The following is a 15,999-nucleotide window of genomic DNA, read 5'->3' as shown; positions in this document are numbered from 1 at the left end:
AAGTTAAGGTGTTTGATTTTTACTTCAGTTTATAGATCCGTATATAAATAGATAAATGGATGTAGATCGAGATTCAGTTTGAGACTTGAACCACTTACCCGGTGTTTATAACCGTGTGCGTGGAGCTGATGCTGCCCATGGCCTCAGGGAAAAGTGGTACAACAATGGGACACGAGGAATCTGGGGTCTTAAAAGACACTTCACACTGTTCTCCTAGAGTCACAGAGATCGCCACCGCGAATGTCACTGCTATTTAGGGAGCAACCAGAGTGAAAAAGGTACATCCTGGACTTCTTAGAGGGGCTTGTAGCCACACGTGCAGCTTGTCTCTGAAGCCAGGGAGGGCCTGATTAAATACAGGGCCCACCCGCTGGGAGAAAACTCTCTGGTATCCCAGCTGCCATTCAGAATGTGAAATCCAGGATATGACCTGTCAAGATGAGCCACTTCAGTATATTGTAGCAATGCAGCTGTCACTGAAATACGTAAGTCTCCAGAGAAAAACATTCAAACTGTTTCCAAGGTGGAATGAATACAAATGCACAGCTCCAGTCACACTGAATGTGACTTTTTCAACAGGATCCTCGCTGCTTAATAAGCAGATGGGTGGAAATGACCCCAGTACCTCTTCTCCTCTTTGATTGCTAAGCCTTTTCTGGAGGCCTACTCATTCAGTATTTCTCTTGGTCTGTATTGGAGAGAGACAGGGGATATTTGCAAGTCATACACATTTAAATTATGCGTTGTTGTCCTTTTTTGTCAAGAAGAATAAAAATTGCTATAGATCCCCCAAGATATTTCAACGAAATGTTTGCAAAAGAGGCAGTTCTATAACCCAGATTTTAAAGAATTATTTCGTATTTATTCCTTGGACTTACCCTAGTCAACATTTTTATAAATTTATACCATTCACACAAAAATTTATAATAAAATTTAAAAACTTCTAATTTGTTCCATTAATGTCAAGAGAAGCTCAATAAGATTAGTGATTATATAAGTGTTTTTCCTAATAAGGAATTAATATACATGGTCCTTCAGGTGTGTCTAAATAGGTGGAAGTAAATCGATTTTAGATCAAATTTCTTTTCTTGTAATTTCATATTAAAAGTTTCTGAAAAACCGGCTAAAATAAGTCTCATTACAAAATTGCCTCATCTTAGGGCGAGTTTTATTAGGGATCGTACAGATCTGCATTTTCAACCAACAGACCTCTAAAAGCAAAAGGAAATGTGAGAAATATTTGATTCAACTAACACTACAGTCATAAAAGTCTTGCTATCTCAAACTATTTTTTATTTTAAGGCAATATTCTCAACTATGTATTCTGATATTTAGGTAATTGTAACATACTATGGAATGTTTATGTATACATACATTTGCATAGCAAACTAGAGATATATTTACGTACGTATTGTATATGATTATTTTCATGTGTATTTCTACATATTAGTGTATCATATATAATTATACATATAAATATATGTAATATATAACTATATGTATTATATGGCCATACTTCGTATATAATACATAGAGATTCACTTTATTTTTTTATTTTTTTTATTTTTTTGTTAAAAGATTTTATTTATTTATTTGAGAAAGAGAATGAGACAGAGAGAGCACATGAGAGGGGGGAGGGTCAGAGGGAGAAGCAGACTCCCTGCCGAGCAGGGAGCCCGATGCGGGACTCGATCCCGGGACTCCAGGATCATGACCTGAGCCGAAGGCAGTCGCTTAACCAACTGAGCCACCCAGGCGCCCGAGATTCACTTTTTTAAAGTGTATTTATTTTAAGTGATCTCTATACCCAGTGTGGGGCTCAAACTCATGATCCCGAGATCAAGAGTCACATGGTTTTCCAACTGAGCCAGCCAGGTATCCCAAGATTCACTTTTTTAATTGGAATGAAATATCTTATTTCCTAATCATAACCTGTAATAATTTGTTTCATGTGTTTATCTCAGAAACTCTTGATTCCAGAAATTCATCACTTTATTTAACAAGTATGTTCATGCTCACTATGTAAAATTGTGGAGTATGTTCATGCTTACTATGTAAAATTGTTGAGTAGATTAATGTTTCTAGTTTGTATGTATAGAAATTCAAAACTTGTCTATTGCAAGGTACCTGAAAATCATCACTGAACCATGAGGTAACCTTGAGACTTTCCCACATGTCATTTCTCCATTGCACCGTGACAGATATTTTTTCCCCCAAACACCTATCATATTCCCCAGATGGCCTAGACATCATCTCTGGCAGATTATGAATAATGTTTTAGGTTGAACAGATGTAAGCAATTTGTAATTTTTCCCCTTCCTGAACCAGCTTTGTTTTGATGAATCAACTGGAAATTGAAATTTATGTAGAACTTCTGTTTGAAAAGGAGCAATGTTTTCCCATAGTGGAATATGCAGTCAGCTCTTAAGTATGGACAAGAGAGAGGGAACAGGGAAACTGGCCAAAATGTGTGACAATAAAAACGGAAAGATCATCACATAGCATTGCAGTGCACTTCCCATTTCTTCCGTCTGTCTAAAGGACCACATATAAAAAATAGTTTTAGGTCTTTCGAGATCAACCCAATTTCCATCAACTTTTGAAAGGACGGCAAAAGTATTAGGTTGCCTGTTTCTCTCTGGTCAGAAAACTCTACCGATAACTAGTTTGAGAAATGTAGAAATGCTGATTAAGGGCGCCTGGGTGGCTCAGTTGGTTAAGCGACTGCCTTCGGCTCAGGTCATGATCCTGGAGTCCCTGGATCGAGTCCCGCATCGGGCTCCCTGCTCAGCAGGGGGTCTGCTTCTCCCTCTGCCCTCTGCCCTCTTCCCTCTCGTGCTCTCTGTCTCTCATTCTCTCTCTCTCAAATAAATAAATAAAAATCTTTTAAGAAATGCTGATTAAATGTAAAGACAGAAGGAAATAAACTACTCTTCAGGCAAGGATTTGTTTATTCTGCCAAATTATATTTTACATAAATTACACAGGTTACAATTATATATTTGACCTTCATATAGTCACCTTAAAATGAAACTTACTGGCAATGCATTTTTGGGGAAAACACTCTACAAGATATAAATTAGTTAAATAACCCCTTTTATTTAAAAAAAAAAAGATGATAAAATATCTACCTAAGACATGTCCATCTTTATAGCGACAGGATGCATCTTTATTTATATACTGATATTCCATTTGTAAACAATATGAATTATTTTCCTTACCCTAACCAGTTGGCAGACCTAAAAGACCACTTAATGTCTAGATTTCAGCACTGTCCTGCACATTCAGAGCCTATCTCTGACCTGATAATTCTTGCCATGGGAAAAACAGTCATAGTGTTTTTGGCTTTCTTTAAATTAAAGTCTATGAGACCAAAATAATTAGCAGTTGGTCTGGATTAGCTAACTCTGAATTCTTAAACACTTAAGAATTCGGAAACGCAGGGGCGCCTGGGTGGCTCAGTTGCTTAAGCAACTGCCTTCGGCTCAGGTCATGATTCCAGGGTCCTGGGATCGAGCCCCGCATCGGGCTCCCTGCTCGGCAGGAAGCCTGCTTCTCCTTCTTCCACACCCCCTGCTTGTGTTCCTTCTCTCGCTGTCTCTTTCTCTGTGTCAATTAAATAAATAAATAACATCTTTAAAAAAAAAAAAGAATTTGGAACCCCCCCCCCCAAAAAAAAGACTTGGAAACTCCATATGCTACAGACAGAATATGATAACCAAAATGTGAGCTATTTAAGACAGCCATCAATGTACTTCTTATTTCTGTGCTTATTACTACATTTCAACATCACTGACTTGGAAAGTTTAATGTTAATATTATAAAATATTTTTAGGTAGAATTCATACCATAGACCATTCTCAAAACTTTTTCAAACCTTGCCCCCTTTTGAAAAACAGAAATCTTATGCCCTTCTTTAATTATATTTGTAATTTCAAAATAAATAGTATGACTTAAACCCAATCGGAATAGTTATAATATTTATTATGCTTCTTCTACTTCCACACCACTCCAGAAATCCACCTGTTTCCCCTTCTTCAGTGAATAATCTCTGGTTTTAATAAGCTAGTTAAGGATCTTATCTGGTCTCCCATGTAGGCAGCCATTTCAAGGAACTCATTAGCTATATTTTCTTACTTAATTAAAGAACTCTACAGGATGGCCTATGTTGGCTCCTTTTTTTCTCTTAGATTCTATAATGGAATGTTCTTTGGATTTATAGCTTAGTCCCTAAAGTTCCTGAGTTTGCTTTTATACACAATTGATAAACCAAAGACGAAAAGGCTTATTTTCATGCCAGTACAAAATGAAGGCCGCTCTAGACCGCTCTTACAGAGTGCCCATGAATTTTAATGATTTGCAGCTTTTTGGTGTTGCATTTCATTGATCCTCTTTATTTGAAAGTATGAATATTAAGATAGCAACTGAGACATTTGAGAGGTGTTTTATTAGTTAAGCAAGACCATTAGAGATTCAGTGTGAACTTTCTTAATATTTTAATCACTTTTATTCCAAAATTTAAATGTAATTTCCTCTCCAGTATTGTACACTTCTTTTCTGAATCTGTATATTCCCCAGATTTCATCCCTTGCTTTCCGTATTCTATCATGTTCTGTGCATCAAGGAAATTTATAAATGAAATTTGAGTCAGCATTCAAAACAATATTACATGAATGTACTAACACAAAGAGAAGCAGATGGTCAAGAATACTGTACACATGCTTTGTAAACCAACTCCCACAGATTGCCTGTCTTCAATTTTTTTTTTCCCAAGTAGAATCAATCATCAGATAAGTGATTTTGGATTCTTTATTATGGAAATATTCCTCTTGAACAACAATAAAAACAAAAAGCCATTTCAATTACATTTCCATTTTAAAGAAAGTTACGGTTCACCCTCTTGATAAGTTTATTGTTATGAAGTGTGAGCTAATTATCTCTATCAACTTATATTCTCATTCAGAGAGTCAGGAAAAAAGTTTTGTGACTCTCATTCCTGAATTTCTATTATATCAGTATAACTAAAAGAAAACAAATCATCTGTCTTAGGCAGTGCCTCTAAACTTACATGAATTTCATGATTGCTATATTCAGTTGAATGGCATATTTCACATTCTAGATGGAAACCTTATGATCATTTCTCCCTGCTTTTTAAAATTTATCAAGTTTAGATGCAGGATCTAGGTACAATGTAGCTATAAAGTGCTGCCTTGTCTTTGCCCCCTGCTCAAAATAAAACTGTTACCTTTCTAGCCCTGTCCACCATGGTGCTTAGCAGCCAGGGATGCATGGTCTCAGACATGTTTACCAAGTAAAACACTGACTTGAGGGGTGCCTGGGTGGCTCAGTCATTAAGCGTCTGCCTTCGGCTCAGGTCATGATCCCAGGGTCCTGGGATCGAGCCCCGCATCGGGCTCCCTGCTCAGCGGGGAGTCTACTTCTCCCTCTCCCACTCCCCCTGCTTGTGTTCCCTCTCCCGCTGTGTCTCTGTCTGTCAAATAAATAAATAAAATCTTAAAAAAAAAATTATCAAGTTTAAAAGAAGTAACTATTGGGTTTTTTGTTTGTTTGCTTTGTTTTGTTTTGCTAGATGATTTGGCCCTCGTTGTATAATGTAGGCAATAATCTATCGAGTTCTTTAAACAAAAAACAAGAACTAAACTAAACTCAAAATTCACTAGTTGAGTGAATGTTTTATAGGCATGTACATAGGTAATGTGATTGACCTTCCTAATATTCCAACAGCACAATATATTACACTGAACTTGTAAATAAAATTCATAATTTACAGTGAACTGTTATTTATATCAGATCATTCAATTCCTCCAATATTCCAGAAGGTAAGATGTTTTGCCTCAAATTTACAGATCAGGAAACTGAAACACAGATAAACAGACATCAAGGGTGGAGGAATTCTCACTAAAACTTAAACTTGGAAGGATTCTTGCTAAAAACTAGACTCAACAAGGATGGACACAGATGGCCAAAGTAGATGCCTAGTTGAGAAGAGAGCTCAGAGGAGTCTAACAAAATTTGGTTGAGGAGAGAATCTTCTACCTATGAGTGTGATTGCTACAAATATAATAACTTCATGTTTAACCTTTTGAGGAACTTTGGAGTGTTTTCCAATGGGTCTATACCATTTTACTCTCGTGCAGAGGTACCAGCAATATATGAATGTCCAATTCCATAATATCCTCAACAACACTTACTGTCTTCTTTATTATAACCATTCTAGTTGACCATCTTTTTGTGGGCATGTTGGTAATTTGTATATCCTCTTTGGAAAAATATCTATGCCTTTTCTGATTTTTAAAATTGGGGTTTTTTATATTTTTATTATTGAGTTTTAGGAGTTTTTTATGTCCTTTGATGCAAGTCCCTTATCAGATATGTGATTCACAGATATTCTCTTCCTTTCTGTGAGTTTTTTCACTCTTTTGATGGAATCTTTTGGATCACAAAAATTTTTAATTTTGATTAAGTCCAATTAAATTTTTCTTTTGTTGCTATCTAGTAAAAGCTTTACCTAAGGTCACAGTACTTTACTCCTGTATTTCCTTCTAAGAGATTTAGAGTTTTAACTCTTAGGTTGAAGTCTATGATCCATTTTGAGTTTTTTTTTTTTTTTTTATGGTATGATGAAGGGGTACAACTTCATTCTTTCAACATTGCATTTTAACTGAATATTATGACAAACATCATAATAGGGGCACATCTCAGTCAAGGTACAGTTTGTTACATGATAGCCTGATTTTGTAGTACTGTTTCCACTTTTATACTTTTCTATTGCAAAGAATACCTTATTACCTAATGTAGTTATCTTTATAGCTGTATTTCACTGTTTTATTTCCTCAGAAAATAAGAACATTTTTTTTTTTAATTTCTACTAATGGGCTTCCATTTAGCAACTATTTTATAAATGTGATTTATAAATTAAATGATTCTACCTAAAAATACAATGAAAGGATTGGCATTAAGTGAAGCTGAAAGAGAGGAAAAGGAGGAAAATTACCACTGACTGCATCAGATTGGAGTTTCATCAAATAGAGACTGAGATCTGGAGGGAAAAATACTCAAGCATTTATTAATGTTTGACTTAATGAAAATATTATGTAACACCTCAGAGTCCTTCAAAGTTTCAGGGATAAAAATATAAAATTTCCCCTAATTAATCTTGGGACAGAATTACAGCACTAGTATTTCTAGTGACAAGTAGCTTTGGAATATAATTCAAATCCCAAAGCCTGCATTAGGGGCATTGCCCTAGCAATATTCCTTCATGGGGGCCTTTCCCTCAGCTAGATGCCCCTTTATCAACTTATATGCTCGCAGAAAGCCATTTATTGAGTGATAAGTTTATGCCAAGGATTGTCTAAATGGGCAGTCCCTTCAGTATTGCACACTTTATGGCAGGAATAAATATAGAAAATAATGATCTAAATTTGACTAACCTCCCCAAATGCTATCATTTTGATACCTGCTGGGAAGGCTTTAAAGAACTACTTTGAACTTGCTTATAGCTATCGTGATTTTTTCCTTCACCCTGGGCTTTGAAAAGAAGTCTGATCTTTGGCTTATGTGTAGTTTGTATACTTTGCTAGCAAGCATTTTACATTATTGAATGGATTATAGATCATATTTGTTGGCCTTTACTCCTCTTGAAATAGATTTTAGCACAATTCCTATTTGGAAGGTTAATGTAACCTGACTTATTGATGGAAACTGGGCATACCCATTTGTAAATTGTCCACATCAAGCTGAAATAAGATCATCAAACCATTAGAAGAGTTGTTTATATTTTATCATAGTAAAAAGGGACTTTTATTGAGAGTTGTCTTTATGTTGTCTGGGAATGTGGAAATACAATCTCTAAGTGCCTTCTTGGAATAATGTTTATGTAAAGAAAAAAATTTGCATGGATAAAATACTGCTATCATTTTCATCTTTCAATATCTAACCCATTTTTGCTAAGCTTTAGGATTACCTATCCCCACCTGCTTTTAATTATTTATTTATTTTCTTGTAGGACTCCACATCTTCTGATAAATGGTTTGTTTCCTTTTAATCTTAATAGGAAAAAGCCAAGGTTTCCATAATTTTTGGCCTTCAGAAAGTAATCTGCTCTCATAAGGTGAATCAGACACAAGGCACATTAGCATTAACCTTATTTAATTCCATCATCATGTTTCAAAAGACCATCCCCCTTCTGTTTCCAGTATTTCACCTTTTGGACGTCATCACTTCCTCATTCTGGCAGTTCAGGTCATAAATTTCAGTTGCCTTTCAGAGTTCAATTGGGTTAAAAAAGAAGGTCATTGGGGCGCCTGGGTGGCTCAGTCGTTAGGCGTCTACCTTCCGCTCAGGTCATGATCCCAGTGTCCTGGGATCGAGCCCCGCATCGGGCTCCCTGCTCCGCGGGAAGCCTGCTTCTCCCTCTCCCCTCCCCCTGCTTGTGTTCCCTCTCTCACTCTGTCTCTCTCTGTCAAATAAATAAATAAAATCTTAAAAAAAAAAAAAGAAGGTCATTAAAACCTGTGGCTTTACATCTACTTCATTTTTTTTTTTTGCCATACCCCATGCACCAGTTCAAGTTTTTAAGTATAATCTTTGAGAAGTCCCCAAAGATATTATCTTTAATATCTTTTTTTAAGATTTTATTTTTAAGTAATCTCTACACCCAATGTGGGGCTCAAACTCACAACTCTGAGATCAAGAGTTGCACGCTCCACCAACTGAGCTAGCCAGGCACCCCCATCTTTAATAGATACAATATAGAATTCATCTATAATTATTTTTTTAATTCTCTTTCACCAAAATCTAACCAACATGTAATATACTTTTGGAGTGATCCACTTAAATTCCATTCTGATTTCTTTCATGGTAAATAAAGTCTAAAGGATCCCCTCTGTTTTTAATTTTTCTCACATCTCAGCAAGATTCCATTTTCTTTCACTTTATTCTCTTCCACTAGTTTTATCTTTGAAATTATGATGGACAATTTTATAATTCTTAAATAATCAAAAATCAATTTATTATGAATTTGTAAGTAGAGAAAATTTTCTGACCACTAGATACAAGTATTATAGGAAACTGGGTATGATGTTAAATTTTTAGCAGGGATGATTTTATCCAATAGCTCTATAACATTATTGAAGGGATATGCTGCATATGATGTCAGATCACACATTATGAAAGTAGGAGTAGTTAATTACTACAAACAAAACATAAGACTCCAGCTGCAAATGGAGGAACTCTCATGTTCCTCAATCTGAATTCAGATTACTTGTGACCTTTTAAAAATGAGAGTTTTAGATGTAGTAGGAATCATATTAAAAATCTCATTTTATTGTTGAGTAAACTAAAGCTGAATAAGTTTAAGTGGTTTGCCCGAGATCATTATTGGGTTAAAAAAGTTTTTCCAGTGCTTATCCTATTAAGTACTGTCACTCAGAGAATGCCAAACCATGAATATGTTCCCTTTTATTAACACTAAAAATCTCTAAAACTCCAGCAAGAATAAATTAAATATGCACTCATTAAGTATCTGCTGTGTATCCAACACTGGGCTTAAATATCTTATTTGAGAGAGAAAAATAGAAGACTCATTTATCTCTTTCTGTTTTCATTGTATAACAATGTTAAACTTCTCTATTATTATCATAAGAAGCAAATTATACCCCCATCTTCTCTTTTTACAAATGAGGTGTATATAAACAATTACCTGGAAATTTTTCTAGGCAAGTTTCTTTAATGTTGAATTTTCTTGTGCAACATTATGGGGCTACAGGTCATGAAGAATATTTTCTGTGCATCCTACAGCTGGTCGTGTACTGGAGCTAGCTGGTGCTGGCTGCCAAGAGTGGATTGTACCGTCTCTTCCCTCTTCACTGTTCACTGATGTCAGGTCCGTAGCTTGAACTCAGCCCTGATGGGAATATTTACAGCACAGAAATTTGCAAAGGCTACAAATCAGCAATTCCTTCTCCCCTAATTAGTGTTTGCTGTTAAACAGTTACCAAACAGCGTACAGCACATTGGCTGAGAAAACTCAGACAAATCTTGAACTTTTCACTGGATCTACTGTGAAGTAGAAATGATAATATATACCACAGCATCTATAACAGAATTTTATGAGGAGCATGTGAAAAGACTTTAAAACTGTGAATACGAAGTAGAATTACTAATACCACAATAACAAGAGTTATATGTTCCACTAATAAAATACCAGACACTTGGCAAAACCAACATAGATCTTGAGTTTTGTAATACTATCTATGCTCAACCAGGCTATGTATCTGGCTAGATAAAAAGAAGGCTGAGATTCAGAGTTAAGGTCAGAGCCTGATTCCTGTAGTGGACATAACACAGAGAGAATATAGAGATTTGGGGCCCTAACTTAGTATTCCTACTCCCTTCTCCATGCCATGAGAACTCTATGCCTCTGATGAATCAGGCTTTTGAAGGTCAATATAATCATATAGAGCTCTGCACGCAAAGGACACCTAGAAAACATATTGACAAATTGACCCCTTGAGGTTACAATCCCTGCTTTCATTTTAATAACACTTACAGATACCTTAAGAAACTTACTCATCTCTGCATGGAAATCCCTACCCTTTGATACAATGTCACTGCCTTTGACATTTGCAATGTGGTTAAGTTATGTACTGAAACTACAAAATCATCTGATTCGGAATACTTTTGAGAGTGTTCATGGGAAAAGTGGGTCAGCTCTTATTTACCTTTTACCTTAATTACCTTTGAAAGAAGTAAAAAAGACCAAAAAGCTCCATGTGTAAAACACATCACCACTGACACCAGACTGTTAATTGCCAGAAGACCATCCAGAACTATTTTTTTTTTCCCATATGAACCCTATGTTGAAAATGTACCCAGGAAATTACTATTCCAGGCTGAATTCTCTTGAGAAGTTAAACAATCCCATTCCTTTTTAGTTAAAATTGAAATCATCATAGCCATCTAGATGTGGGCTTGAAACCTGGCCCTGTCACCTACAGTCTCCATGACCTTAAACTGCTTATTTAACCTGCCCAAGCCTCGGTGTCCCCATCTGTGAACTAGCATCCTTTCTAGGGTTTGTGATGAGGATTAAATGAGAAAAACAACATAGGTAGAGCTCTTAACAGGGTCTCTGGTCCTTTATAAACACTCAATAAATTAGTATTATCATTGCTACCTTGTATGACATTGCTTACGTTTTTACTCCTGGGTTTACTCCTAGCTTGCCAAAGAACATGAAATATGCCTCTCTATCCCTTTGTTTCTTCACATGAGAGGGAGATCTAAGATGCATCGCTTTTTGCTTTAATGGGATACTATAAAGATTAATTCATGGTGGACTGAATTATTCTCTGTGAGTACAGTACTGGAAGTTCTTTTTCTGTTTTTAAAGAAATTATCACCAACCTACTGTTATAGAAAGACAAGCTATTTCATAATCTTGATAAGAGTTATTATAAACTTTACCAAAACAAATTTATGTATTTTTAAAAAATTTTTTTCCATATAGCCACACTTTATTGTTGTCTTTGTCTTTTTTCATTCATCTTAATTTTTTAAATTTAAATTCAATTAGCCAACATATAATACTTCATTAGTTACCAAAACAGTTTTGAAACAAAATTAAGTTTTCTTTTTTTTTTTTTAAATATGATGATATTTAAGTTCTTTTTTTTTTTTTTTTTTTATTTATTCATGAGAGACAGAGAGAGAGACAGAGGTAGAGGGAGAAGCAGGCTCCCCGCGGAGCAGGGAGCCCGATGCGGGACTCGATCCCAGGACCCTGGGATCATGACCTGAGCCGAAGGCAGACGCTTAACCGACTGAGCCACCCAGGCGTCCCCAAAATTAAGTTTTCTGCACTTTCAAAAGTAGATTCATGTGATGGAGCATACCATAGACTGGGAATACAATGGAAGGATTGTGTGAACAGTTGAAAACAAAACAGCAGAGATATTCCATTTCAATATGCCCTGGGATGACTGCTTTAAGTTTTATATTATACAGCTTATTCACATGTCCTTTTTCTAAGAATGAATCAACATATTAACAAATATGGAGGACAGAATATCTGAACACTTGTGTATAATATTCAGGTATTATTAAAAATTAGTTTTGCGGCATGGAGTATGGAATTGGGGAGATGAACCCATCTTCTGCAAAGATGAATTATGGAAAGCTAATTCTTTTATAATATCTCAAATTTCTGTAGACATTTCAGACCCAGAAGCCATATCACTTGCCCTTAACAGAATCTTCCTGCAGGACAAGGACAAAGCTCAGTTGTGGGAAGATAAATAAGGGAGGAGAAATAGTATGCACAGGCACCTTATGCTATGTACTTCATATCACATTCCTGAGAAGAGAGTTGCTGGGTTCATAAATGGAAACTTTGCAAATAATATATTAAAACTGGCACAGTGGAATTCCATATTCTAGAATATTTTATATTATATTTTATGTTCTTCTAGAAATTTTCATGTTTGATTTTTAGAAGAATAGTATCTTAAGAGGAAAAAATACTACTTCTAAATTTGTACACTTCTTTGGTTAAATATAAATGCAAATTAATGTTCCTTTTTTGCCAAACTGTTGAGTGTGAGTACATCAAATGCTGAATGCTGTTGAAGATAAGTTTTTTCTTTTATTTTGAAAATGTTGGTTGCTTGAAATAATATATTTTGGCTTACCAGGTGATTATTACCTAATTTGATTATGAGATAAAATCTAAGCTATTGTGGGCTTTAATACCAAAACTACTATATTGAGTACTTTCTTTGCTTTTCAGTGTATTAAAACCTGAAAAAAAGTTGAAGAGAACAGAATGAGGAGGGGGTAGCAGAGAAGAACCAAGAGTGTTTCACACAATTTCAAGCAGTGTGCAGTTTCATGGAGAGAGAAGATTTGAAACAGCCATAGAATCTTATAGATAGAGGAAACCTGAAAGCCATACAATTAAATGTTTTTGTTTCTCAACTAAAGAAACATGCCCTTTGAGGTTAAATGACATGACCACAATTCTCCAGGCAATATGCAGTTATGCAAGGCACCAGGAGAGAAGTAGGATGTGTGAGTGGGACTGAGGAATGGGTTGTTGTGGGATAGGTTAAAATTCAATTAATATTACTTACCACGTGTCAAGCTTGTGCAATGACCTTCATACTTACTGTCTCTTTTGCATTATCATAACAACCTTACAGGTTAAATATTACTAACTGAGGTCCAAGGAAGTGAAGTAGCTTTCCCAAGGAGTGACATTGATTTGGTGGGTAGACATTGCAAGTGTTGAGTTGGTTTGAAATAAGAAATGGGATGGATATGTTGGAGGAAAGGGAGGTAAGACACTTGCTTGGCATGAACAGAGCTTCCATCCTGGGAAGGATTGAGACCTATGGAGGCTATTGCATCTATAAAAAGTTAGAAATGTTCAATTTACACTTAAAATCCAGGGTGAGTTTTTTTCACACAACAAGGTAGAGTATTACAACACTGAAGCAGAAAGAAAGGGAGGGAGGGAATTAATAGTATCTGAAATAAAACTTAGCCTAGCTGGTGAAAAACACTCTCTGTATGAATGATTATAATACATATAATCATTATATAATATGTATATTTTATTATATATTATATATTAATATATAATATGTATCAATATAATATATAATATAATATATATTAAGATCCAAAACAGCTAGGGAAACAAGAGGATGCTGCACATTATAACAGTAATTATCTCTATGTAGTTGGATTATAAGTAATATTTTTCTTCCTCATTCATTTCTTTTTTCTTCAAATTTTCTACAGGGAGCCCGCATTGATTTTATGATTAAAAAAATCAATTTCTATAAAAAGAAATACATACATGGAAACTAGATTATTTGCTGAATTGAAAACATTGCCAATTTTAAACTACAACAGAAATGAATTTGAGATAAAAATTAGAACAGCTTATACTGAATTAGAATATAAGTAGTCCATTATTTTATATATGTATTATTTTCAATTCTATGTTTTCCTATTTAGGGTTAAAAACTTCAGTTAACATTCTATTTTTGATTAACTCTTCACAAGAAATTTGTGGTTTTTAAATGTCAGCTTGTACATAAGTAGATACTTCCAGATATGGATTTTAAAATTGTTCTCTGGATTTTGGCTTGTAAAGTTGGCAGATACTATTTAACTGACTGTGCTAATAGAATTTAAAAAGAATATCCATTTTTGTCCTTTTCACATATGGAACGTGTTCCTGGGCAAATACTGAATATCGGTAATTTATGTTGGCCTATACAATTTCAAGCCCGACATTAGATTTATAATAAGCACATAGGAAATTCTTACTGACTATATTCGGATCAGTTCCTGTGTCTTTTTAATTTCACAGAATGTTATTAGCTGTGGCCTTAGTTCCCAACCTGCTTTAAGGTTTCGTTTCAATTTATCAGTTACATGTTGATACCATTTATTTTATTTTTATTTTTATTTTTTTTATTTTTTTTTTAAAGATTTTATTTATTTATTTGAGACAGAGAATGAGAGACAGAGAGCATGAGAGGGAGGAGGGTCAGAGGGAGAAGCAGACTCCCTGCCGAGCAGGGAGCCCGATGTGGGACTCAATCCCGGGACTCCAGGATCATGACCTGAGTCAAAGGCAGTCGCTTAACCAACTGAGCCACCCAGGCGCCCTGTTGATACCATTTATTAAGATCTGTTTGCTAAAACGGCATTTATTTTGTGCTTTTTCTCCAAAAATGTCCTGAAAATGGGTAGTTCATTTTTTTCTTTGAAATTAGTCAAATTGTTACAAGCCAAACATCAGAAAGCTTTAGGATTTCTAAAGCAACATTTATTAGCACCAGTGTTTGAACTGCATAGATTAAAGTAACAAGTTTCTAAAGCCTCTCTACCCATTATTTTCAAGTAGGATGATTTGCGATCTGAGTTTAGTTTTCAAAACACAATTTTTCTTAATATCAATTAATTAATATCCCAGGTATATCTTCCCTATTCCAAAAGTCACAAATTTATTTCCTCTATAAAATCCTCACTGAAATCACATCACATACTTGAGAATTGTCCCAGGAATTACATTTTTCTCTTGTTTTCTTCTGGATGTGCTGATGTCTCCATTATGCTCATTTACCTGCTCTGCTTTTAGATGTCAGAGTCTTGAGGGTAAGAAGACGCCATCACTCATTTTCTGCTTGTGGTATAGCATGTGGTGCCTTGGATCAAAAAATGTTGAGTGCCTGTATATCTCTGACACTATTTTAAAATATTTAGGCCAATAATTTTGTCTTTGGCGTTTTTTTCTAATATTATAACTACTTATTTGTATTACATATAAAAGTTGCTTTGGTATTTTGTCTACGATTGATCATCGTTGAGTGGCTATCCAGGAAATCTCTCCAGAAAATGGAAAGTGTTTATTTATAATGTGTTCTTGAATTCACACATAAATGTGACCTTGGAGTCCCCTACAAATAATATAACATTATATTATTTCCTGACAGTTATTTTCTTTTCTCACTTCAGGAATAAGGTAATTCAGCACAACCTTTGTATTGCCAGACTATTCCCGATCATTGACGTTCCCCGATAGAAATAATCATTTTTTGAGTTTGAACTTGGCCTCAGCCGCTTTAAAAATTTATAAATAACATGTGTTTTTTTTTTAACTAACCAACTTCATCGACTGACATTTGTAACCACATACAGATCACATTCACAAAATTTTCCAATAATAATCATTTTGTGTTTGAACATCTGCTTTCTCAAAGCTGCAAGAGCTTTCGGCTGTATCACAGTCTCTTCAAAACCTTCAAACTGTATTGTAAGTTCCTTGCACAAAACCAATATCTATGGTTTCTTCATGATGCTAAGAATGCACGTGCTATGGTTTTTGTTCATTAGCTATCTTTATGTTGATAAAATTTCTTAAATAATAATCTCTGAAAATTCCTTATGAATCTTCTTTGT

The 15,999-nt window shown here is 35.0% G+C and overlaps 1 non-coding gene across 1 annotated transcript; it reads left to right on the top strand.

Annotated features, from left to right (window-relative positions):
- Window positions 1–5,171: 5,171 nt before the first annotated feature.
- On the top strand, window positions 5,172–5,302 carry LOC123325422. Its single transcript, XR_006540426.1, has one exon. It is a non-coding gene; the product is annotated as a small nucleolar RNA SNORA63 (small nucleolar RNA).
- Window positions 5,303–15,999: the final 10,697 nt, after the last annotated feature.

The sequence above is a fragment of the Neomonachus schauinslandi genome, chromosome 7 (genome assembly GCF_002201575.2).
Source record: "Neomonachus schauinslandi chromosome 7, ASM220157v2, whole genome shotgun sequence".
In the NCBI taxonomy this organism is placed as follows: Eukaryota; Metazoa; Chordata; class Mammalia; order Carnivora; family Phocidae; genus Neomonachus; species Neomonachus schauinslandi.
Note: the sequence above shows the minus strand (reverse complement) of the source record. Positions and strands in the feature narration are given on the sequence as shown.